Source organism: Pleurodeles waltl, chromosome 3_1, assembly GCF_031143425.1.
Source record: "Pleurodeles waltl isolate 20211129_DDA chromosome 3_1, aPleWal1.hap1.20221129, whole genome shotgun sequence".
NCBI lineage: Eukaryota > Metazoa > Chordata > Amphibia > Caudata > Salamandridae > Pleurodeles > Pleurodeles waltl.
Genome location: NC_090440.1, coordinates 541660696 through 541684996, shown reverse-complemented (window position 1 = coordinate 541684996; position 24301 = coordinate 541660696). Strand labels below are relative to the sequence as shown.

The following is a 24301-nucleotide window of genomic DNA, read 5'->3' as shown; positions in this document are numbered from 1 at the left end:
ACCTTGGGAGTACGCACCAGTTTCCATGCTGCAGCCCTCTCCAAGGCTGTTATTATACTCTCCCAGCATGAGTTCAGAGCACTACATTGCCATACCATGTGGAAAAAAATCTGCAGAAGCCGCAGCACAGTGCGGGCAGCAAGGGGATCGTGCAGGGTATATATGCTGAAAATGTTCGGGCCAGGTATGGTTGATAATTATAGTTATCCAGAATTGGATCTTTCATATATTCACCTGCTTGAATCTTTCCCATCGTCGAAGTGGGGGTCCCATGGTATCCTATAAAGCAGTACATAACAATAACCATAGAGTTTAAAATGTAAACAGGCCTAAATTTGCTAGTCTGTCCATGTCATTTTTTTAAATGGGCCAAACTTGAACCATAACCAATCAGGCAACAGCATCCTCTAGAACACTCCCAAGAGAAGCTCCCTTCCTCAGATTTTCACAGCACGTCGAGTGTGAAGGGAGTCTTCCTGAGCTCTGCTCAGTTCGTTCCACAGTTTTCTTCAGAGAAGGTTTGGACTTATTTTACTTCCAAATTATGTCTGATTCTAAAGGCCTCTTTCGTCCCTGCAAGACCTTTGGGAAAAAGAGAGTTCATGTGGATGATCCACATAAAAACTGTATCTATTGCCTTCATCCTACTCATAAGGCAAAAGAATGCAAAATCTGTCGTACCTTCCCACCAAAAACTCTGAGAGAGAAGGCAGATTGTTTCTGTGGCTACAGAAAACTAAAGCCCAGAAAACATCTGATGAGGACAGTGACTCTGTTCCTAAATATCACAAGAGGGCTAGATCTCTTGAGGGAACTTCTGAGGAGAGCAGGAAATCCCTCAAAACCCATCATCACTCTAAGGAGTCAAAAAAGAGAGAAAAAGAAAAACAACCCTCTTCAAAGGTAGATTCATCTGCTCCAGCTACCCCATGTAAGCCACTAAAACAAAAGGGGCAAAAAAAATTCTGTTTTGCTATCGACGATGAAGCCACCGTCGACTGCAACATCGTCGACGACCACCGTCACCACTGTATCGTCGACGAGACCATCCGTGTCGACTACAACAACATTTTCCATGCTGGTTCCAATTTAATCTGCGAGAACCTCGGAGACGTCTAAGACTTCGCCGGCAGCGCCGTTGACAGCATCACAACTGGTGGCGCTCCTATCGTCAACGCTCCCATCGTCGACACTCTAACCGTCTACGCATCCATCGCCAACGATCCCACTGTCTACTGTCCCACCGTCGGCGGTACCACCATTGACGCTACCATCAACAAAGTCACAGTCGACGAGGATCAAGATTAAAACTTGCCATAAACCCACCATGGCATATGTGGCAAACATTTCACCTATTCTTCCAAGTCACCTTTTAGACATGGAGGACTCGGATGATAAAGGATCTTTTGGACAGGCGCATAGTCCTTCGGAACTCCATGTGGAATATCAGGAAGAGGAATATTATGAGGATGATCAGGGTCAACAGGTTTAGGGATGCTATCACACACCCTCTACTCAGAAATACGCTGAGCACCACTATTATCCAAACTACAAGCGCCCGAAGGAGCAGGCAATTATGCCTCGTTCACTTATAGAGGACCTTCAAGACATGTTGGCTAATTACAGATGGCGTTTTCCGCCACAGACAGAGGTACCACCATCCACTCCACCAAGTACAGCTTCTGTTCCGCCACCAGAGATTCCATCTCCAGTAACACCCAGAATGATGCTGCCACCACACGCTGTTCCTCCGCCTTGGGACGATCCTTCCACATCGGAGGATGAAGCAAGAGAAGAAGGTGAATTACAGTCTCAGCATGACGAATGGCAGGATTATGTTATTCCTACTCCATCTCCTCCTCAAAACCCTACAGCTGATTCCCCTCCTGAAGACATTGGAGGGGTTTTATTCTGTTATGGAAAGGGCAGCAGAGAGATTTCACCTACCCATCACAGAGAAGCATTTTGATTGCTTCTCGTATGATTTCAAGAATCAAGCGCGAAAATCAGTAAGGTCTATTCCTATCATTGACCACTTATGGCAGGAGGGCATCAGGATTATGAAGAACCCCGCTACGTGCCAGCGGTCCTGCCACGGATTGACAAGAAATACAGGGCTCCGGAGGAGGCTCCTGCATGTCTCACGGGGTACCCTCGGCCGGACTCTGTGATATCGCAGGCTTCACAGAGATGTTCTAAAAGTCCAGCAGCCCCTATCTCAGTGCCCACTAGATAGAGATGGTCGACACCTTGACACAATAGGCTAAAAGTTTTCTCTCATGTTGGCCATTACAGTAAGAGCTGCTAATGCTTGGGCTATCCTAGCACGCTATGATAGGCAGATGTGGTCCGACATCAAGCCTATGGTTGATCTCATCCCTGAAGAGCAGAGGCTGGAAGCAAAGAAATCTTGCAGGAAGGCGAGCGAGCCTATTCTGAGATCATTGACAATGCCATGAACACAGCTTCAACAGGGTTTTGGCAATTGGCAGGCGCTGCTGTCCTGAGGCGTCAGGGCTGGCTGAAAGCCACTTCATTTCGACCTGAAGTGCAAGCAAATATTTTGGATATGGCATACGACAGGGATATGCTTTTTGGCAAGCATATAGATGAGCCCCTTCTTGCCATTAAAACGGATACTGACACTGTTAAGTCCCTGGGCTCTTTACAATATAAAAGGCTACCTTTCCAAGGGGTAAGGGGACGTGGCTTTTCCTCCTATAGAGGACCTTATTTCCGTTCGCTGCCGTTTCAGCCTTACCAGCAATACAGACCATCACATCACAGTCGTATCGCCAACCAACTGCGGCTGGTTTCTCTAGACAAGGAGCCCATCGCAAGCCTTCGCATCAGCCCAGAGACACAGGTCGCAAGCAATGACCCAGTAGAAGTACCAGCTACTCAACTGCTCCAGCATCAAGTAGGGGCAAATATATCCAGATATCTCCACAATTGGAAAACTATCACCTCGGATCAATGGGTGTTGGATATAGTGGCTTATGGCCACACCCTAGAATTCACTATCAAGCCGCCAACCACTCCCCCAACTGGGGCGCATTCTCCTCATCTTCACTTATTGAAAAAAGAGATCAAATTGATGCTTCTCAAAGGAAAAATAGAAAAAGTCCTGATGGCTTAGAGAGGGAAAGGATTCTATTCCCGTTTTTTCCTTGTGCGAAAGAAAAGAGGGGAATGGAGACCTATTCTAGATCTTTGACATCTCAACAAGTACCTCCGCAAAATGATCACTGTTTCAGACATATTAAATCTCCTGAACAGCGGAGACTGTATGATATCTCTAGACTTTGAGGATGCTTATTTTCATATCCCCATCCATCTCAAACATCGCAGATATCCTCGATTCACAGTGGCTGGTACTCACTATCAGTTTCGAGTTCTTCCCTTCGGGCTCAGATCCGTTCCTCGCATATTCACCATGTGTCTGGCCCCAGTAGCAGCTGCTCTCAGGAAGCAGGGTCACCAGGTCTTTCTATACCTAGACGACCGGCTTCTGAAGGCGTAAACAACGCAAGGAACATTAGCAGCGACATAAGATTGTATTACACTTTTTCAAAGACTAGGTCTCACGCTCAATGTAAAAAAAATCTTGCACAATACCCACTCAGAGGATGACTTTTCTCTGAGCTATCCTGGACACGCAGCTGAACAAAGCTTTCCTTATACAGGAACGACAAGATCGGCTAGCATCTCTGGCCCAAATAATATAAAAAAGAAAGTTCATTTCAGTGAGGTCAAACAAATCGCTCCTAGGTATGATATCTTCCACCATCAACCTGATACTAAATGCACGTCTCAAAATGAGACCATTGCAGGATGAATTGCAAGTTCAGTAGAAACAATCGCAACGTTTGTTCGAGGATCGTATTCCGGTTACGCCCAAAATGATAAAGGCATTGGGATGGTTGGCCCACCAGTCTCATCTGTCTCAAGGCCTCATGTTCATTCTTTTACTCCCACAATTTATAATTACCACGGACTCTTCCATGGAAGGATGAGGAGGGCATCTCCAAGATCTGCAAATCCAGGGGAAATGGTCAAGCCACCAAAGTCTGATGCATATCAACAGCCTAGAACTCAAAGCCATCTTTTTCATGGTGCAAGCATTCCTCCTGAGGATATAAGGGTCTTGAGTGTGCGGACAGACAACACAACCAGCATGTATATAAACAAGCAGGGAGCCACGAGGTCTTTAACACTTTCACAGGAAGCTCATGTACTATGGGTCTGGCTCACAAAACACAACAACTCTCTGAGAGCCAAGCATGTTCCAGGGGTGCGCAACACGTGGGCGGACGCGCTCAGCAGGACCAACAGCGATTGTCAGGAATGGGAACTGAATCAAGCCCAACTAGGCAAAATTTTTGCAACATGAGGAAAGCGAACTCTAGACCTATGAGCAACGACCGGCAATACCAAATGCCGATTTTAAGCAAGTCGGTATCCCCTCCCAGGGTCTTTGGGGAATGCCCTTTCTATGCGATGGTCTGGGATCTATGCGTACCCTTCCCACCCCCCCCATCCCATTGATTCCCGAGGTCATAGCCATGATGAAGAGCGAGCCTTGTCGCCTAATATTAATCGCTCCCAAATGGCCCCGACAATGCTGGTACACGGAGCTTCTTCTAATATCGGAAACCGCACCAATACGCCTTCCTCCAACTCCAATGCTACTTTCAGTGCGTCAATGGGAGATTCTATATCCAGATCCAACGTCACTGCACTTGCATGCATGGCTCCTGAATCCATGAATTTCAACATCTCAGAATAACCCTAGAATGTAGATGTATACTTTCTAAAGTGAGAGCAGACAGCACAAACAAAATGTATCGATTTAAATGGAAACTGTTCTGTTGTTGGTGTCACCAGCACAACTTACACCCGCATGAGGCTTCTCCGGAGCAAATTTTACCGTACCTGTTAATGCTGGCAAAATTTGGGCTTGTCCATTCCTCAGTAAAACTGCATTTGTCAGCAATTCGACATACAGACCTTCAGACACAGCCTCACTTTGCTCGTCACGTATTATTAAACAGTTCATGAGAGGTTTATTCAGAGCTTTTCCTCCAGTATTGTTGCCTCCTCCTGAATGGCACCTTAATGCTGTACTCTCACAACTAATGAAACCTCTGTTTGAACCCATACATAAACCGGATCTTAAGTTCCTTACATGGAAGGTAGCTTTCCTTCTAGTGGTCACTTCCACCAGAAGGGTCAGGGAAATTCAAGCTTTTACCACTCAGCAACCTTTTCAGCATTTTACTGACGATTTTGTCATTCTCAAGACAAATCCAAAGTTCATTCCTAAAGTTCCTTCTCAATTTCATCTGAATCAACCAGTTATTCTCCGGATATATTTTCCTAATCCTACATCTCCAGTGGCAAAATCCCTCCATACATTGGATGTGAAGAGGTGTCTTAAGTTCTAACTTCAAATAACTAAAGCTTTTCGCAAATCTGATCAGTTATCTTTCCTTTGGACCTCGGCGTCTGGGTCCTTCAGTAACAAAGTCAACAATAGCAAGGTGGCCATTGGCAACTATTCAGTTCTGCCATTCGGCAGTAGGAAAACCTCTACAAAGACAGCCTAGAGCGCATACAACAAGGGCAGTTTCCACCTCCGCGGCTCTGTTTATTGGGGTTCCGTTAGATCAAATCTGCTGTGCTGCTACTTGGAAGAGTACCAACTCCTTTGAAAACCACTATTGCCTTCAGGCCACCAATAGGACGGATGGGACAGTGGGCTAAGCAGTTCTACGACACCTGTTCTAGTAAAGGTGAGCTTCTGGGTAATGTAGAATTTTGTTTTCTATTGCTATTGTTTATCTCTGCTGTTCTCGTATTTTCTGATTACTGTTCCAAGTTCAACATCTCTACATACAGTATGGTCTTACTATGATTGGTATATATACTTCATTATATGAAATTGAAGGGGGAAAAAAAAGAGAGAGGAAAGAGAAACAAGATACTTTCATTCTCTCCATCCGCTTCAGTTTTATTATACTGCTCATTATTTGGATTCAAGCATGTGAATCTATGAAAGATCCAATACTGGATAAGAAATTAGGCCGGTATTTATACTTTTTTACCACGCATTTGCACAGCTTTTTGACACAAAAGCAGCGCAAACTTTAAAAAAATAATAATAATAATTGTACATTTTTTTGCCACTTTTGCATAAAAAATGACGCAAATGTGGCGCTAAAAAAGTATAATTATGGGCCTTAGTTACTTACCTGTAATTGAAGTTATCCAGTATTGGTATCTTTCATAGATTCACATGCGACCCAACCTCCTCCCCTTAGAGGATCCATTTTACTGACTCAGGTAACATAGTTCACTCTGAAAATCTAAGGGAGGGTGCTGTCACCTGATTGGTTATGGTTCAAGTTTGGTCCATTTAAAAAAATGACATGGACAGATTAGCAAATGTAGGCCTATTTATATTATTAACTCTATGGTTATTGTTATGTACTGCTTTATAGGATACCGTGGGACTCCAACTTCGACGGGAAAGATTCAAGCATGTGAATCTATGAAAGACACCAATACTGGATAACTGCAGTTACAGGTAAGTAACTAAATTCTTATGTTGTATGAGTTTGAACCTGGCATTTGAACTGCTAGTCTTAGCGCCTTCATACACGCGTTTCCATTTTGCAGCTGAAACCTCCTCCTATAGTACTGCCCCCTCCCAGGGACAATAATGCATCCAGAGTGGCAGAGAGCGGGGGTTCATCAGCAAATTCAGGCCACTGACCACGTGCTGTCGCCGCTATCTTTGCATATTGTAGGAATTGACCTCTCCCCAACTGAAATGCATCCACAGCATCATGTTGGGTAATAAATTTCCCTCCAAGATAGAGGCCTCCCGCTACCTGACATCCCCCGTCTTTCCATTGCTTTATAGAGATGTCCAGAGTGACTCCCGAAAAAGCCTGCATATCCTAGATGGGTACATCCCTGGAGTAAGTGTAGCAACGCAATACAGAGGACACCACTCGGGTCCATACATTACAGACATGTTTCACTATGTAGGGGGCCCCTTCCCTCACCACTCGGTTCCCCAGGAGTAGGGCCAAGCTGGTATGTCGTCCACGCCCATCCTGCAGTAGTCTCTATTCCCAGTTAATTTTAGGGTCAAACCAGTGTACCGCATGCTGCAGCTGAGAGGCAAAATATTAAATTAAAGTTCCATATTAGGGAAGTCAATTCCCGTGTTACCATGTATATCGCAGCATTGTCATCCCCCCTCTCTTCCTCCTACTTGCCCACAACAATCTATTTGTGCAAAGTGCGATCTATGGACTTCGTATAGTGTATTCTGTAAGCCATATAGGCAGAGTGGCAGGATAACCATCTTAGTAATGGCCGCCCTGCCCATCAGGAAAAGCAGTAATTCCAGAATCTGACCGAAGTCCGAACTCCATCCAGTACTCTGCCATGGTTGAGGTGATAATATTCATCAGCCATATGTGCCAATTGTATCCCAAGGTATCGAAGACCCTCAGCTCCTCACGGTAATCCAACCGTCAGGAGAGCATTGATTTGGTCCCCGGCTAGGGTGCCCATTGGGAACAGGTAGGACTTACGAAGACTTACGTGGAGTCAAGAGCACTTCCCAAATTCCTCCAATGCCAATGATTCTGGGTGCCGCACATAGACTAGCACATCGTCTGCATAGAGCGAAACCACATGGGTAGTCTCCCCAGTATCCAGGCCCCAGGGGTTCAGCAGCTCACGCAAGTGCATCGCTGATGGCTCCATAGCAAATAGGAGTGGGACATCGGGCAGCTCTGTCGCTTCCCTCTCCTCAACTGGACACTCTCCTATACCACTCCCCAGTCCGCACGCAAGCAATTGGGCTCTGGTACAAAAGTTGGACCCAGGCAATGTACTTCGGGCTGATACCCATCATGGCCATAACCTGCCAAAGATACCCCCAATCTACAGAGACAAAAGCCTGCTCTATATCCAGGAGTGCAAACGCTACTGGCTCATGCCACTGTAGATACGTGTGATATATGTGGGTAAGGTGACGAGTACTAAACATAGTGCGGCGGTGGGGTATAAAATCACATTGATCCTCATGAATAAGGGAGGCCAAATGCAGGAGCAGACTCTCCGCCAGAATGCTGCTTAGTATTTTAAAATCCATATTCAAAAGAGACAGCAGTCTATATGCAGTAGGGTCAGTCGAATCTCTATCTGGCTTGGGGATAAATGCCACCCAAGCCTCCCTCATCGAGTCCGGTAGTCTACCACGGGCTGATGTCTCCTAGTATACCGCCAGTAGCTTCTCAGCAAGGATATCAACATATGTTTGGTAGAACTATGCTGGAAGGCCATCAGAACCAGGCGTTTTGGTGTTTTGAACTGTTTTATGGCCTCTTGTATTTCTTCCCGATCAAGGGGGGCCTCTAATAGGGTTCTAGCAGTCTGTGAAATGTGAGAGAGTGTGACCCCATTTAGGAAGCTCGTTCCCCCCCTCCGATGGCCCATCCCCAGGTAGAGCATAAAGTTTGTCCAGATGGTCTTGGAACGCCGTATTAATTGCTACCTGTGTACATACTCTTCTGCCTGCAACATACACTAGTGCAGTGACAGGCATGCGGCCAGCATGCTGTTTAAGCAGATGCACCAAAAGCATGCCTGCTTTGTCGCCTTCTGCATGTAGATGGTGCCGGTATGCCTTATAGACATATCTTTCCAGTCGCTGCCAATTCTACAGTAACACCCATCTAGCCTGCCACCATTCTTCCATTCTCTGTGGCTGCGTCGGAAGGCATTTCTCCAAGTCACAGAGCATGGCCTCATGGTCGAGTACGTCTTTTTTGAGCTGATGCCTAACACCATAGGTAGTCTGATCACAACCTTCATCGCTTCTCAGTCACATCCCCTAGTCGTGGACGTTCCCTAGTTTGCTTGAAAGTATTGTGCCAGTCCGTTCCGAACTGCCTTGTCAAACGGGGCATCCGTTAATGCCTCCAGCCTCAGCAATAGTCCAGTCTACTGTAAGTCTTTGCCGCCGGGATGTAACATGAGAACTCCCTCGTAGTAGGGTTCCTGTGGCACCAGAGATCCTGTAAATGCAGTTTTCGCATAGTATCTAACAGCTGTCCTGTTAGGTGGGGTTTCCTGCATTGTCGCGGGGGTCCCGGTCCAGCGTACCATCCAGGACACAGTTGCAGTCTCCTGCTAATATAATGTCTGGAGTTAGATATGGGGAGGCAGCCCGTACTACCCCACCGAAGTAGGTTCCACTGTCTACATTTGGGGCATACACCTTTATCAAGCATATTTGCCGGCCGTCCAGGTTCCGGAACAATACCACATTCCTGCCATCTGGATCTAGTACCAGACTTATGTGTTGGAATAAGACCCCGGGCTATCCAAATCAGCACCCCCCCTCGCAAAGCCAGAATAGGAAGTCGCATATAACTGGCCCCTCCATTGTTTTCGGAGACTAGGGATACAGCTCTCCCATGTATGTGTCTCCTGCAGCATTGCTAGCAAGACACAATAGCGTCAGAGGTAGGCATGTACCTGGCGCCGCTTAGCTAACGGAGTCAAACCTCGTACATTCCAAGATATTAATGTGTATGCGTCTGCTATGAGTTCAACCTAGGGCATATTTCAAAGACAACTATTCTGTACATAAGAACCAAGAGGTATACCTTTCCAATAACGATCACCAGCAGTAGAACCCATTGATAAAGAACCAAAAATCGAACAGCCCTAACTCCCCCCTCCCATAGGCAGTGACCCACCCCCATCCCGTGTGAACCAGAACAGATTGGAGGCCATCAGGCCCGCCTCATTTTCTAATTAAGCAATAAAAACAGATTAGTAACTTATTGACCTATTATGTATAGCATTACGTTTCGTCAGAGGTCATCACCAAGCCTAACCACAAGGCGGACCTCCAGTGGTCAGAACGTCGCATGTACCCCTGTGGGGTATAGAGCCAACCAGCCCCGCACATTGGCATAGGAGATCTCACATTTCTTAGTAAGAGCTAAATCATTGTATAGGACTAGACTAAGTTTGGCCAACAGCAATCATTCTCAAAAGCCGCATTTCTTAGTCACCCATGAACTTAGTGCCCAAATCTACTCCCGCCCCCTGCGCCGTAGCTAGTTCATTCGTTCAGCAGTATCAGGGATGGCCATCCCCTGTATTATCCGTATCTGAGTCAGTATGTCTTTGCTCTTCCTCAAGTGCGCTTTGATCATACAATTAGTCTCCTTCCACAACCAGAGTGCCACCCGGTTGCACAGTAACTCAGCCAGTGATGAGGCTCCACTTTGTGATGGTTTCTGGGTGTGCCTCCTTGCTCGCCGGCTCTCTGGCGAGCACCCTCTCTGTCTGTCTGTCCCAGGGACCCGACGGGGTCCCCCCTTGTGGAGACACCATGTCTACCCATTTGTTCGCCTCCTGCATGTCCTTAAAAAAATGTACCTTAGTGTTATGAATGACTCTCAGTTTTGCCTGGAACACCAAACTATAACGTAAATTAAAATCTTGCATCTTTTTCTCGACGTCCATAATGATTTCCTAAGGTTCTGCCCCAACTGGGTGTAGTCCGGGAACACCAATATTTAGTGGCCATCATAGAGTGGCTGTCCATTATTCCTCATGTGTTGTAGGATGTCATGGTCCCTGTAGTGGAAGAAACGAGCAATAATAGCATGTGGTGGCGCCCCTGGGCGAGGGGAAGGCATCAAGGCCCTGGGGGGGTGCTATTGCTACCAGCCAGTGTTCCAGGAATCCTTCCACGTTGCGCCCTTCCGCCCCCTGCAGGAAACCCACAAAGCGGGAATTGTTCCAGCGGGATCTACCCTCCGCGTCCTCCGCCCGTTCCTCCAATCACACTGTTATCTTCTGGAGGGAGGAGACAGTGTTTTTCAGGGCATCCACCTCCCGGTTAAGCAATCCAGTGGTGTCTTACGCTTCTGTCACTGTGCCCGTCACTTTACATAGGTCTGCCCGCAGTAGTGTAACATCCACCGCTACTGTGTCACTTTTGGCGACCTGTTCAGTGTGTGTGCCCTTGATTTCATTCAGGATATCAGACATGGATGGTTCTTAGGGGTCGCAGCTCTCTGCAGCGCCCCGAGTGTCCTCCAGGGTGTTCGTGCCCGTCCTGTCTTTGCCATGGGTGACCTGCGCATAGTTAACAATCTTATTGCCCTTAGACTGCTGTCCTCCTTTGTCTTTGCCCATGTCTCCCAGTCATGCCAGCGACTTTTACCCAGTGTCAGGATCTGCACATTAAAGTTCTCAGGCCTTTCTAATAATGCCCATAAGTCGCAAGGTAGCCTCCGGCAATCTTGTTCTTCCCAGTCTGAGAGATCAAGTGTCGCCTGTCCCTCCCCCCCCCCCCCCCCCCTTGCTTAGCACACCAGTTAGGCAACTGCGGAGATCTGTTGCGCCTTATCCTCACTTGCCCCCAGCCAACGGCACCACCCGTGGACATGCACTGTTTTCTGTCGACTCCCAGATCACACCATGGTTTTGGGGCTATTTTCGCTGCCCTCAGTCAGTTTATGTTGCACAAGTTGATCCTAGAGGCCTTCATCATACCAGGCTCATCCATCATCTGCGTTACCACGGGCCACCGATTGGCGTCTCCCCACACCTGACTCTTCGTCCTCTGTGTTCCAGCCGTCTCCTCCTTTTGCTGCCCACACAGTTAGGTTATGGTGCACAAGTCGAGCCCAGAGGCCCTCGTCGTACCGTAGTCCAGGTCCAGCACAATTGATCGGGAGGGAATCTGTCAGGACCTAGCTCGTTCTCCACCAGTTTCATCCATCATCCACATTACCACTGGGGCCGCCGATTAGCGTCTCCCCACACCTGGCTCTCCGTTCGCGGGCTGGCTTGTCACCATGGTGTAGGCCGCACCATACAGAGTTTCAGCCATCTCCACTTCTCACCTCCCCTCGCCAACTCTTCATGTCTGCCTCTCACTGCCGTCAGACTTCTCCCGTAGGCCACCTTCTCGCCACCTCCTCGCTCCGCCGCCGCACCTTTGCAGAGGGCCTGGGGCGCCGCAACGCACGCCCGGCCGATTCTGTCTTTGGGCCCAGGAAGCGCAGCGCTCAGGTTGGGCGCCTGCCCGGCTCGCCCAAACAGGTAATGCTGCTCTGCCACATCTCGTCTCTGCCGGGGGAATTCCACAACTCAAGTTTCCACTCGGGGCACTACAGCAGGTCGCACCCGGGGCCCTCTTGCCTTCATATAGGCCTCACCCAACCGAGGATCGTCCCAGCACCCTACGTACCGGGCATCGGCCCCTGGTACTGTTTCGTCATTTATGTCAGGATTGTGGTGCAGGATACTTAGGATTATTTATGGGGCCGACCGGAGCTTGACGAAACACATCTAGTCTGCCATCTTTTTGGCTCTCCCCTCCATACCCCCCCACTTCTTTTTCAAGGCTATTTAGGGTCTCTCTCTTGGATGGGTCCTCAGATTCGGCTTGCACAATTTCAGCAGGATTCCTCTGCAAGCTTCACTTCGACTTCTGGCCTCTGGAACTGTGACTGGATCCTCCAGGACCTGACAATCTGCCACCAAGAAAAATAACACTTCTGCAACATTGTTTCCAGGGCTCTTGCCAGCAACTGCAACATTTCCACCAGCTGTGCATCCACTGAGGGTGGCGTGTCTTCAGTCTGCACTAGAAGAAAGAAGGAATCTCCGCAGGCACGTGCTCCAACGACAACCGGCTGCGTGGATCTCCCCTCATCTTGAGCTGCGTGGATCCTGCATCACGGGTGGTGGTCCAGAATAATCCTCTTGGTCATCTCTGCTAGCTGTCCAACTTTAGTGGAGCTAAGCCCTTGCCTTCCCACACAGGACAATACCCCTGTGCACCGCATCACTTGCAGCTGCCAAGTCTTGTTTGCATCTCCTCCAAGGGATCTTCAGGAGACGTGTAGCTCCTGTCTCCAGCACTCAGCGTGGTTCTCCTGCGGCGTGGGGTCCTTTTCCGTAGTGCTGCGTGGGCTTCTTCTGCAACTTCTGTGTTGCCATCCTGTGGGACCTCTGTGGGTGTTGTCTCTACTCCTGTGGGTCCTCTGTGTTGCTGAGTGCCCTGTGACTCCCCCTCCTGGGTTGAGTGATCCGGGGCCTTGCTGGTCCCTGGCAGCACCACTTTTCCACTAAACTTGAATTTGCCTTTGCCAAGGCTTATTGGTGGAATTCCTGCACCAACACCCATCTGCAATCTTCACTCCAGTGTGGGACATCTCCTGCATCCACCAGGAACTCTTCTCCGGCTCCAGGGCTGCAGTGCTGACCTGTTCTTCCTCAACGTCGACCAACTGCTGGGTGGGTAGTAGCTTCTACTCCTCCTGGACTCCACTGGCACTTTTGGACTTGGCCCCCTCTCTCCACAGGTCGACTTCTCCAGGAAACCACTGCTGGTTTCTTGCAGTCTTGTCTGTTTGTCTTCTTTTCTTTTTGTCCTTCCTTTTGGGTGGCTTGGGGAAATTCCTGTGATTTACTCCTGCTTTCCTGGTCGCTGGGGGGTACTGTGTTACTTACCTCCGTAGTTTTCTGGTACTCCCAGCTCCCCTCTACACATTCCCCTTACCTAGGTGGGGGTCCTGTGTTTGCATTCAATTTTTTTTTAGTACATGGTTTGGGCTCCCCCTAGAGTCACTATTGGTTATTGTTGTTTGCACTGTTTTCTAACCTTTTCTATGCCTATTACTGTTAACTAGTGTATATATTTAGTGTATTACTTACCTTCTATTGGAGGGTTTCCTCTCTAGTACTTTGTGGTATTGTGTTCCAAAAATAAAGTACCTTTATTTTTGTACAACTGAGTGTTATCTTTCATGTGTGTAAGGGGTGAGGAACTACAGTGGTTTTGCATGAGCTTTGCATGTCTCCTAGATAAACTTTGGCTGCTCATCCACAGCTACCTCTAGAGATCCTGGCCTCTAGACACTGCCAACACTTCACTAAGAGGGGATACCTGGACCTGGTATAAGGTGTAAGTACCCTAGGTAACCACCACACACCAGGCCAGCTTCCTAGAAGGGCAAGCCCAGCTTCGGAAGAACAGAGGATTCCAGCTGAATGATAATGGATAATCCTTGCTGCGAGATAGCTAGGACCCGTCTGATAGAAAGCTCTGTGAGGCAGAATTACAGTTTTAAACTGAATCCTGTCCTTAATAGGCGTCCAGTGTAGCTCCTTTTATATGAGGAAGAATAGAAGTCTGCATATGGATTTTTAATAGCGTCCTTGTTGCAGCATTTTTGACCACCTGTAACCTCCGCAAATATGCTAGGAGGCTCAGATATAGTATATTAGCGTAGTCCAAACGTGAGGTTATGTGACCATGTATCACAATTTTTTGCTCCTGAAAACGGAGCAGATACACAAATTTATTTTGTAGCCCGAAGCAGGAACCTATCACAGTCACCACCTGCGGACCTAAAGATAGCTGGCAGTTGTTCTTAACCCCTAAATTTCATTCTACCATGGCTGGAGGGGGAGGTGGGGTGACACCGGGGTGGACACAGCTTGACCAGCATCAAATATTTTACCCTTGACCAACCATCATCATCAAGATAGGGGAGGACTTGATGGACTTATCCCCTTAAGAATACCACTACTGGGGTCATACAGTTTGTGAATATCATTGGTATGAGTGGCAGCACCCAGAATTGATAATACCTCCTGCCTATTTCGAATAGCAGGTATTTGCAACGAGGATGTGAAAATACACATCCTGCAAAGCCAACAAAGTAATTTATTCCCCATGCTGGAGAAGCTGCAATACGTCCTGAGGCATAACTCTTCTGATGGATTGTTTCACAAGCACTTGTTGACTAATATCCAAAATGGGTCACCATCTTCTGATTTCATTCTAACTAGAAATAAAATATGGAGTAGCAGTCTGCCTTTCACTGGGGCCAGGGTTCTAGCTTCGGAGGAGGTTCTGAGGGGGGAAATAAATGCATTCTTGGCTTGGTAGTTGGGTCTGTGGCCCTTGAGACAGGTCTGTTATCTCTATCGGGTTTTTCGTCATGAGCCAAGAATGATAGACCAAACAGTGACCTTTGATGTAAACAAGTGAGAAAGACAGAGAATACCCATTTGGTAGCTGAATTTCAAAATGTGAAACCAGATAACCCGGAATCAACACTGACTTCTCTGCCTGTCCAAATTGTAATATCCTAGGCAAACAGTTTATTCCACAGAGCCGCTTTTTCTTTTTTATTATCATATATGAGCGTACTTTTAAATACTTGAGTTCAAGATGTGCTCTGTACAAACACCTCTTAAGTTTGGTTTGATAGACTGTAATGTTGCTCCATCTATCATAAAAAGCTAGGCCACGTTTAGGGTTTACATGACTTCTGACTTGCCTCTTAGTTCTCTAATAGTATTGTCATTTATAGGGAGGTGAGAGGGAAACCATGAATGTTTCTAAAAACTTTCACTTTTAATATGTCTGTCTATGTAATGATATAATCAGATGTAGTAAGGAGAAACGTTTCTCAATGTTAAAGAAATACATTTTCCAGAATTTTGAAGACATTATATCATATTTTTACATTATGTTTTTTGCACAATATAGATGGCAAATGTTTTCAAGGCTTGGCTCCTGCACCGACTCTTAGAACCAAGTCAGACCCGTGGCTTGGCTCGCCCTTCCTCCATTTGTATCTCATGCTTGGTACATGGAGCAGTCAGTCACTTGATAAAATCATTTGTAAAACCCAAGGTCTAGAAACATGACACCCTGCCCACATGTACCGATTTAACAAATCGACCATCAAGGCTTTTTGTAGCAGAGACGAAGAAGACGATGGGCAGTGAAAATATATTGAACATAAATGATCCCCTAGCAAAACTCCATGCTGTTGTGTGGTATGTAAACGTAGTCATGAGCTCCCAGGGAGAACTACAAGGCCCATTTGGGATGGTCGGAGGCAAAGCTTGAGTGAGTGTGTGTTTGGGGTGTGACGCCCTTCAAAATGTATTTTTAGTTTGGTAGTTAGGTCTGGGGGCCCGGGTTGGGTTTGCTATGTCTGTGTTGGTTTAATTCATCATTCTCATTTCACTAAGACGATTTAAACTTCAGTTTTTTGTATCAGAATTTTAAATATATATATAGTGACCAGTATACCAAAGGTAGTAAATCTGCACCCATAAAAGTACTCCTTGAAAGGGTGTAAATGTACTACTTTTTAGAATTCACTAGCATTGGCAGTAGTAGGCTTGGAAAGGTGCGCCACCCTCAAGTTTCCAAGCATAGTATTGGCAAATACCCAGAAGTCAATGGGATGAATGCTTTCAAAGTCTAACCAGTGGCAATCTCTCAGGGTAACATTCCAAACCATCGGTATTTGCCTACTGTGCCACTCTAGACAGAGGTCCACCTAATGCAAATCAGTATTGACCCTGTTCCTCGTGGAAACATTCCATCCTAAACATTGGTCATCTCACCCTTCCACCCTGCTGCTTTTTTAGTTGAGTAATTTGAGATTCACCTCCCACGTATCCCACTAAGCCACTCCCCTGGCTGGGGTTTGGGAATGGGCTCCAGTTCCCCTTTTGCGACCATGGAAATAATTTCTGTTTGCCGCAAGGCAGGTATAAATGCACAGTCTTGGCAGGTGGGATAGATGGTAGTTGTTGAATGAATTTTGAGCCTGTCGCCATAGTGAACTACATCAACCTTTCAGCTTGATTAACAAGGGGAAAAATCCTCTATTCAATCCAATCATTCTTATCATGATGCATATTATTAGGTACAGATCCAAGTAATGCAGCAGGTGACAGTCATAATCTTGTTATCTTGCCTGTGATTAATGTTTCAAACTTTGTAGGCACTGTCGTTATCAGATGGCTTTGACAGATCCCCAGGAAGAGTACCTCTAGTATTTAGTTTATTCTCACTATTCCAAGGCCTGCAAATACTGCACCCAACTGAAACCTAAGGTCATCCATGAGAGTGAGGCAAAGCCCTATGTGGTGAAACACCCGAACGTTCTGAGCTGGTCCCCCTCCAGTGTGAAGGAGAGGATCCACTCCTGAAATATTTCCTTAGGCAGGTCTTTGCTGTTGAAGTCTTTGGGTAAATGGAAGAAGAAACACAAGAGGTCTAAATAGAACCTGGCACCTTCCCGCCACTCTCGATCTCTAGAGAAGGCATGAGGTTGTCGCCTTGCCCCCAGGGCTCACTCCATTCCACAGAGGAGCAGATTCCATCTGTTCCTGATGCATCCAGAGGACCCATTGTCAATGTCGCATTAGGTAGAGTCCTTTCATGGGGCCATGCAGAGCATCTTTGGCATGCTCATGACTCCCTGTGGTGCCTCTTTGTGCCCAAGGATCCACAAGGACTCCCAGTTGGGTTACCGCTGACTGGTTCACCCGTGGTGCCGTCAGGGCCCCTTTTAACTTGTTTGGGGTTCCATGCCTGTGCCATAATCTGAGCTGTCTTGTCAAGCATTGATGCCAGCACAGATGCCACTGGTGCCAGAGGAAGACCTGTAACCCATTATAGTGGCTGACTCTGAACGAACGTCGCCTTCACCGCAACAACATCCAGATCTTTAGATGTGCCCGTGCCTCTGCTGAACACTTAACTCAGGCACCACCTTTCGGTCAGCTTTATGGAGACAACAATTGTGGGGCTGGGAAAGGATTTTCCCCATGATGATGGAACATGCATATGAAGCCACAGAATGTCAGTGAGCTGGACATACCACCCGATACTGGGTTGGTTCCTCGACCCCCTTGGGCCACCAGCTGAGGAAAACACTTCATTTGCTACAGTAATAAGGACCTCTGTTGCCCCTCAAAGAAGCCCTCACTAATACACTCTTCTGGGTTCTTGGGCTAAACCATACTCTGCCCACTCAACCAACTGGTCGACCTCCGTCATTGACTTACTTCAGACCGACTTCCCCATACTACATCCAACACCAGAAAGTCTGATGGTCCAGGCTTTCAACTGTAGAGTCATTTATAATACCTGTCCTTTGCCGCACCCTGACAAAGTCAAGACTAGCGAACACATACAGATGCATATGTTCTCCTCCATAGGCCTTGCCTTGAGTTTGTTGTTTATTAGGCCATTACACCCAAGCACTGTGGGACATGGTGAGAAATATTGCCTGTGTGCACCAAAGTCTTTTTGGGTTCTCTAGCCCAAACTACTCAGGATGGTTGGAATGCAGCCAGATTTCTCATACACTCAAGCCCGAACACCACAGGCTGTCTAGCTAGGGCTATGGGAACCAGTATGGTGTTCCATTGCCACACCTGCATAGATCTTGCTTCCTCAGAGACATCCAGTAATGTGCCAGGAGCTTGACGTATTAGCACTGTCAGCTTTCTCAGCACGCACAACAAGCTTCCCAGCCTATTGGAGGTCAGGCTGTGGGCCCACCAGACAACAATCTGGCCAACAGGGACAGTGTTCATTTCAGTCTTCTGCCCATCTGACCCTATTCTCCAATCCACTTTAGTGCCCCCTTAGGAGCACACAGCTACCCTGTATAAAGCAGGATCAGCCGCTTCCAGCAGGGGTGGCATTAAATCCCATCCAACTAATGGGTCTTGCAGATAGTCCGAAGGGTTACGTCCTGCCATTTCCTTTCTACCCACTGTACCTCCTACCTACTTCAGATCACTTCCTGTAGAACCACATGTCTTTATTAAGCTATGAAGTACAGGCTCTTTTAGCCAAAAAGCCATACAGAGGACCCTGGCCTCAGAAGTAAGGACTGGGTGTTATTCCCACTTCTCCCTTGTGTCGAAGAAGGACAGATGCCTATGTTCTACCCTCAGTCTTCACCCTCTCAATGCCTTTCTGCACAAGGACAAAGTCAGAATACTCACCTTGGCCCAGGTTCTCCCTTCTCTAGATCCCAGAGACTGGATGGCGGCATTGGACCTGCAGCATGCTTATTTTCACATTCCCATCCTGCAGGCCCACAGGAACTACCTGTGGTTCACAGTGGGTCACCACAATTTCAGTTTGCTGTGCCCCCTTAAGGCTTCACTAATACCTCTTGGGTGTTCACAGAGGTGATGTGATGGGGGCAACCACTGCCTATCTTTGGAGGTCAGGGTTCTAGTCTTCTCCTACCTCGATGACTGGCTGTTGAAGGCAGGCCTGTCACAATTATTTGCATACCACCTCCGGATGGCGAACCTCTTTACATTTTTGGTGTTCTCGGTCAACCTGTTGAAGTTGCACCTGACTCCTTTGCAGAGGCTTCCCTTCTTCAGAGCCATTCTGAAGTCTCAGTGGGCCCACTACCAAGCAAACCTGTCAGATTTCATGTAGGTGTTGCAGGAGACTTAGAAATACCTTTACTTGTGGTTGCTTGACAGTAATTTGGACCATCAGTAGACCCTTCTCCTTGCCACGCCCAGAGTTGACAGTGGTGGAGGCGGATGTGTTGAGGCTGGGCAAGCCATTTGTTAGAGGTGGATATCAGAGGACTCTGGTCTGTGGTGGAATTCCCGGTACATCAATTTGCTGGAGTTGTGGTTGATTCACTTCATGTTTAAGGCCTTTCTATTGTCCATCAGGGGACGGCTGATGCAGGATCCGATAGACAACACCACTGCCATGTGGTATTGCAACAAAGAGAGCAGGATTTAGTTCTGGTACCAAGAGGCTCTCCACTTCTGGAGCTGGCTGAAAGATCAGGGGATCCCTCTGGTATTGCACCACCTGTTCCCTGGTGGGATCTTTAACTGCCAGCCGTAGGAAGATGGCCTGGTGTGTGGTGAGCACCCATGGCGTTTTCACCTTGTTCCAGGTCCAGGTATCCCCTTATTAGTGAGATGTAGTCAGTGTCTAGGAAGCCAGGCTCTCTAGAGGTAGCTGTGGATGAGCAGCCAAGACTTAACTAGGAGACATGCAAAGCTTATGCAATACCACTGTAGTCGCACAGCACTCACACACATGAAAGAACCACAAAGTGTTACAAAAATAAAGGTACTTTATTATGGTAACACAAATACCAAAATACTATTTAGGCAATACTATAACTGGAAGTAAGTAAACACATTAGAAGTCAGGAATTAGCATAAAAAGCCAATAGAAAACAGTGAAAGCAATAGACAATACTGAAAGCTTTGGGGAGACCAAACCATATACTAAGAAAGTCGAATGTGAAACTCGGGCTCCCACCCAAGAAAGTGGTATCAGTAGAGGGGAGCTGGAGGAACTAGGAAACTCATAAGGTAAGTACCAGAGTGCCCCCCAGCGACCAGGCGAAAAGCGATAAGAAACTGGTTCTCCCCAAATCCATTGCAAGACCCAGACAATACTGCAAGAAACCAAAGGTGGATCCTGGAAGAGGAAGACCTGAAAAGAAAGGGGACCAAGTCAAGTTCACATTGGGAGTGTCTGGTGGTGGCAGGAGACACTACCCACCCTTCTGTGGATGCAGGACCAGGTTGACAGTGGATGAAGACGGTCAACAGTGCAGCACTGGAGCAGCTGAAGAGTTCCTGAAGTGATGCAGTCGATGTCCCACGCCAGAAGAAGGATTGCAGTCAGTCAGTGGTGTGGAAAACCATCCAACAAGCCTTGGCCAAGACAAATGTCGTGGGTGAAGAAATGAGGAGCTGCCGGGGACCAGCAAGGTCCAGGAGGACTCAACCCACAGAGGGGAGTCCCGGGTGACCCTCAGCAGTAAGGAGAGCAACAGGAAGAGGAGGAAGCCCCCACAGGCGACCCACATGCAGCAAGCACAGAAGTCACTGTGAAGCCCATGCAGCACACCTAGAAAGAAGCTCCACGTCGCAAGAGAAGCATGCAGAGGGCTGTGGGTCACCGGGAACAGTGCTGGGTGGCAGGGGCTGCATGGATCCTGAAGACCCCTTGAAGGAGATGCCAACAAGCCTTGGTACCTGCAAGAGATGTGGTACACGGGGGTACTGTCCTGCATGGAGAGGCAAGGGCTTACCGTCTCCCAAAATGGACAGCTGGTAGAGAGGACCTAGGGAACCACTCCAGACCACCAGCCATGATGCATGATCCACGCAGCTCTGGAGGAGAGGAGATTCACGCAGCCGGTCATTGTTGCAGTTGGTGCCTGCGGATGCAAGGGAGTGACTCCTTCACTCCAAGGGAGATTACTTCTTTCTCCTTGTGCAGGCCAAACACTTGTCGCCCTCAGAGGATGCACAGCTGGGGAAATGTTGCAGTTGCTGGAAGGAGATGGAGAAACAATGTTGCAGAGCAGAGTCGCAGCTGAAGCTGCAGATTGTAGGTTCCTGTGAAGTCTAATTGCGGTTCCAGTGGCCATAAGTCGAAGTAAACATTGCGGAAGACTCCAGTTGGAATCTTGCATGTCAAATCTGAGGACCCACCCAAGAGGGAGACCGTAAATAGACCTGGAAGGGTGATTGGTCACCCAGCAAGGTGACCACCTATCAAGAGGGGGCTGTGATGTCACCTGCCTGATCTGGCCACTCAGATGCTCCCAGAGGCCTCTGTCCACCTTGGATTCAATATGGCAGAATCAAGTGGCCACCCGGAGGAGCTCTGGGCACCACCCCTGGGGTGGTGATGGACAGGGGAGTGGTTACTCCCCTTTCCATTGTCCAGTTTTGCGCCAGAGCAGGGTCCGACGGTCCCTGAATTGGTGCAGACTGGTTTATGCAAGGAGGGCACCAAATGTGCCCTTCAAAGCATGCCAGTGACTTGGGGAGGCTACCCCTCCCAAGCCATGTAACGCCTATTTCCAAAGGGAGAGGGTGTTATCTCTCTCTCCCAGAAAAGTCCTTTGTTCTGCCTTCCTGGGCTTGAGCTTGTCAAGCAGCAGGAGGGCAGAAACCCATCTGAGGGGTGGCAGCAGCGTGGGCTGCCCGGAAAACCCCAGAAAGCTGATAGGAGCAATGCTGGGGGTCCTCTAAGGAGCCCCCACAGTGCATGAGATCATACAACCAACACTGGCAACAGTGGGGTATGATTCAGACATGTTTGATACCAAACATGCCTAGGTTCGGAGTTGCCATTATATAGCCGGACATAGGTAGTGACCCATGTCCTGTACAGTAAAATGGTGTCCTCGCACTCACGAAGTCCAGGAAAATGGAGCTGGAGCTCGTGGCACCTCTGCTCATGCAGGGGTGCCCTCACACGCAGGTACCTGCATCCTGCCCTCTGGTTTAAGAGGGCCTACTATAGGGATGACTTACAGTGACCTGGTGTAGTGACCTGAAGGGAAAGGTTGCATTCACCTTTTCACGCAGGCTGCAATGGCAGGCCTGCATACACATTTAGCATAGGCTTCCATGGGTGGCATAACACATTCTGCAGTCCATGGGGGACCCCTGGTGTCCCATGACCCTGGGTACCATATACTAGGGACTTATAAGGGGACACCAGTATGCTAAATGTGGAATGTGTGGGTGTGAAGTCCCAACAACCAAATTTAGAGGGAGAGAGCAGTCACTTGGTTCCTGATTAGCAGGAACCCAGTGAACAGTCCAAACATACTGACAGGCAAAAAGTGGGGGTAACCATGCCAAAAAGATGGTACTTTCCTACACCACGACAGACTAACTCAGCTGGTGGTGCCAGGTGGATAGCAAATAGAAGTCACACCCAGAAGTTGCACAGGGCATAGTGGGGAGAACCTTAGCTAGATCTCTTTGCCACTGTGGAGAATGTGCAGCATCAAAACTTTTGCATGCTGGAGTTCCCAAGAAGGTTCTCTTTCTCGAAGACGCATTCAGCCTGGAGTGGAGCATGGGATTATCTTTGCCTTCCACTACTTCTCCTGCCTAGAGTTCTGAAAAAGATCAGAAATGACCGAGCCCAAGCCATTCTAGAGGCTCTAGATTGAACGAGCAGAGTGTGGTCCCCATAATGTCTGGGTCTGAGCATCCGCCCTTTGATCAGGCTGCCAAATTTGAGAGACCCTCCTGTTGCACCAGCAGGGCAGGATCCTGCACCCAAGCCAGAGCAACCTGCACCTCCATGTGTGGAGATTGAGTGGTGATAGTTCATTCCCTTTGACCTTTTCCTTATATTAGTTGATGCTATCTTGGCAGCGAGACGTTTTTCAATGAAATCTGTGTATGTTGGACGCTGAGACAAGTTTGTGGCTTGGGGTGATGCTTATCGGTTGGACCTATTGCAGGCAAAACTGTTGTATGCATTACTGTTCTTCTTTTTTTGCCCCGCAGTACTTGGTCTGGGCAGTTACTGGTTACCTGAAGCCCCCGTATGCCTTTTTTACATTTGCTGGACCAACTGTCCCTATACGAATCACTGGTTGTAATGCATTTTCCAAAAGTTTTACATGTTTCCACCTAAACCCTTTGTGATGCCAAACTGGGACTTAACAGTGGCGTAACATTAGCCCATGCGGTGTGGGGGGCCCCCGAGCTCCAGTCAACCCCATCCGCAACACTCAGTCCTGCACCATGCACTGGCCGGCACCTTGTACGGGCTCCTGACTGGGTTGAAGCTTTTGAGGAATTGGGCAACCTCCATGTGCTTTGCAGGGGGGCCCTCAAGGTTTCTTACACCACTGTGACTTAAATCTGGTTCTTTGGTTTCTAATGTGTACCCATTTTGAACCAATGTAGAGGTGTCCATTGCACCTATTCACCCTCAAAATGAATTCCTAGTTGCAATAACATCTGCACAACGAGTAAGTGAACTGCAGGCTCTTCCGTTCCAGCCTTCCTACACCACCTTTTTTTCTAGACAAACAGGTGTTAAGGTCTCAAGTTGCTTTCCTACCAAAAGTGGTGATGCTTTTTCATGGTGGACAATCTACCACTCCTCTAGCCTTCCTTGTTCCGCCTCGTCCCTTAAAAGAGGAATAGAGACACAATAGTTTACACTTCAAGAGAGCACTCAGTTTTTACTTGGATGGTACTGGAGAACACTTAGTGGACGATCAGCACTTTGTGGATTTTTCTGGGGCAAAGAAGAGCAAAGGAGTGCTAAAACGGACCATCTCTCGATGGATAGTTCATTAATGTTGGAGTAGAAGGCTTATAGTGGCCCCTATTAGCCCTAAGCCACTTGATTGTCTTCAGTGGAGCTCCCAAAAATCCAGTTTTCAAATATTCATTCTTTAGTGTTTTCCCTTACTTTAAGAATGGCAGCAATTCCATTCTTACTATAGGGAATTTTTGCCAAGATACCTTTAACTCAGAAACTGGTTCACAACGATACATGATCTCTAATCTCTAGAGATACATTACACTATTGCTTCAGGATTTTATTTAAGAAACATACTGCTACTTAGATGTTTTCCCT

General features: G+C 47.8%; 1 protein-coding gene across 1 annotated transcript in view; it reads left to right on the top strand.

The window, feature by feature from the left end:
* Window positions 1-24301, top strand: part of SMAD3 (SMAD family member 3) — a 419114-nt gene that overhangs the window by 365041 nt on the left and 29772 nt on the right. The window lies entirely within an intron of this gene.